This window comes from Octopus bimaculoides, chromosome 3 (assembly GCF_001194135.2).
Source record: "Octopus bimaculoides isolate UCB-OBI-ISO-001 chromosome 3, ASM119413v2, whole genome shotgun sequence".
Taxonomy (NCBI): Eukaryota; Metazoa; Mollusca; class Cephalopoda; order Octopoda; family Octopodidae; genus Octopus; species Octopus bimaculoides.
The window spans coordinates 10,598,636-10,601,135 of record NC_068983.1 but is presented as its reverse complement, the minus strand read 5'-3'; the positions used below and the strand labels follow the sequence as shown (position 1 = coordinate 10,601,135).

General features: G+C 43.4%; 1 protein-coding gene across 4 annotated transcripts in view; it reads left to right on the top strand.

Moving 5' to 3' along the window:
• The window catches only part of LOC106884388 (NAD kinase), an 87,311-nt gene that overhangs the window by 31,540 nt on the left and 53,271 nt on the right, over nucleotides 1-2,500 (top strand). The window lies entirely within an intron of this gene.

The following is a 2,500-nucleotide window of genomic DNA, read 5'->3' as shown; positions in this document are numbered from 1 at the left end:
ACTCACTGTGTGGTGTAGACCTTGATACAGCGAGAAAGTGTGTGTGTGTGAGACAGAGGTGATGACTTTTCTCTGTTCATACAATCAAATGTCGTGTAAACCTTAGGAGAGAGGAGCCAATTTGTTTATGTTCATACATATTTGTATAATTTTATAAGAGCAGGTGAGCCTCTATCCATGCAAATGTTGGGCCAGTCTCAGTTTGTCCACGCACACCTTGCAATGTTTACTTTGAATGTGCATCAGTCTCTGTCTGACCATCATCATCGTTGTTTTATCGTCCACTTTTCCAAGGTTGCATGGGTTGGATGAAGTTTGAGGCAGATTTTCTATGGTCAGTTGGCCTCCCTGTCACCAGCCACCACATGTCTACAAGCAAGCTAATATTTCCTGATAGCCATACAAGTTTTTGCAGAATTGGAAATGAATGATGCTGCTTGTATAATAGTAACACTTCTTTACAACTATCTCATGATTTCAAGGCAAGGAGAGAGAGACTCTCTCTCTCTCTCACACACACACACACACACAGATATATACATACATATATCCTCTTCGTCGTCGTCATCATTTTGCCTCCTTTTTCCATGCTGACACAGGCTGCATGATTTCACTGGATCTGGTGAGCCACAGGGTTGTGACAAGTGTCAATGCCAGATATATATTTATATATACAGCAAGCTTCTTTCAGTGTACCTCTATTAAATTCATTCACAACGTTTTGGTTGGCTTGAGACTAGTAGAGCACACCCCAGGTGTTATATAGTGTGACTGAACTTGTGACCATGTGGTTGAGAAGCAAACTTCTTCATCACACAGCCATGCCTGTCCACATGCACAGTTTTTTAAGGGTCTTGTATTCATAGTGACAAGAAGCATTTATAACTACCACCTGCACTACAGTGAGTGTCACTAAGTGATCACTCGAAATAACAACCAAATAACCCACAGCCATCTCTGAAAAAAGGAAGGACATGTTGGTTCATGTAACAGTCCTTGGTATGCAAATGACAGCGTGATTATGGCTGTAACATCTTTGATTATAGGTTTCACTTCAGTCGGGAGTAACTAAGCAACAATAGTCCGTACTACAGAATTTTGGGGATGGCCTGGCTGTTTGATGTACAACTCTGTACTGAGGTTAAAGCATCTGAAGTAGTTCTTCCACAGTGAGTGTAAGAACCGGATGAGTTCTTTCACACCGTAAAGGGATTGGTATTAGAAAGGCCATCCACCTGTAGAAAACATGTCAAAGCTGACATTGGAGCCCAATGCAGTCCGGTGGCTTGCTAGATTCTGCCAGACTGGCCAGCATGGAAAACAGAGGTTTGTTGTTGTTGATGTTGTACTACTGAACAAGCATGAAAGCCTAGTACCACTGGGTCAGTTATAATCGGAGCTTTGATGTCTATGAACTGTAGAGCTGTCAATTCTTGGCAACACTGCCGTCTAAAATAGAGATTCATGGATGAGAACCTAAGCAACTGTGTTTCATGAGGTTTATCTGAGGAATAATGGAGAACCGTATAGCTTTTTCTAGAGGATTAGAAGTAATTTTCAAGTAAATTCTTACCCTGTAAGTATATGTGGTGGATATAGCTACTATCTGTCCAAAGAAAGCTACAGTAATATAATAGTGCAAATAACCAGTTGCATTTGATAAAAAGCAGAACAGAACATTGTTCTATTACACTGAATAGCCAGTATTAACGTATTAGATAGATCAAGCTGCATACCAGATCAATACTGAAGATCTAACTACATTGTTTTTAATTAGACCAGGCAGTCTTCCTCAGTTTGATGGCCCTGCTGTTGCAGCTACTGCTGCTACTACTGTTGTTGTTCTTGTATAGCCCTTGGTCAATTCTGATTGAGTGAGTCAAAGATCAGTAGCATTCCTGTGCAAGCCATGACTGAGGCATACAGGACTACATTATACAATCTTTTGTCTGTTCTTTGTTTCAGTTGTTGGACTGTAGCCATATTGGGGCTCGAAAGGTTTGGTTGAACAATTCAGCCCCAGTACTTATTTTCTAAGTCTCTTTTGCTGAACCACTAAGTTACAGGAACTTAAACAAATCAACGTCGTTGTCGTTTAACGTCCGCTTTCCATGCTAGCATGGGTTGGACGATTTGACTGAGGACTGGTGAAACCAGATGGCTGCACCAGGCTCCAATCTGGTCTGGCAGAGTTTCTACAGCTGGATGCCCTTCCTAACGCCAACCACTCAGAGAGTGTAGTGGGTGCTTTTACGTGTCACCCGCACGAAGGCCAGCCTGGCAGCACCGGCAACGGCCACGCTCATCTCGCTCGAAAAGTCTCATGTGTCACCCGCACAAGAGCCAGTCCAGGGGCACCGGCAACGATCTCGCTCGAAAATCCTACGACAACCCCACACAAGAGCCAGTTCAGGGGCACCGGCAACAATCTCGCTCGAAAATCCTACGACAACCCCACACAAGAGCCAGTTCAGGGGCACCGGCAACAATCTCGCTCGAA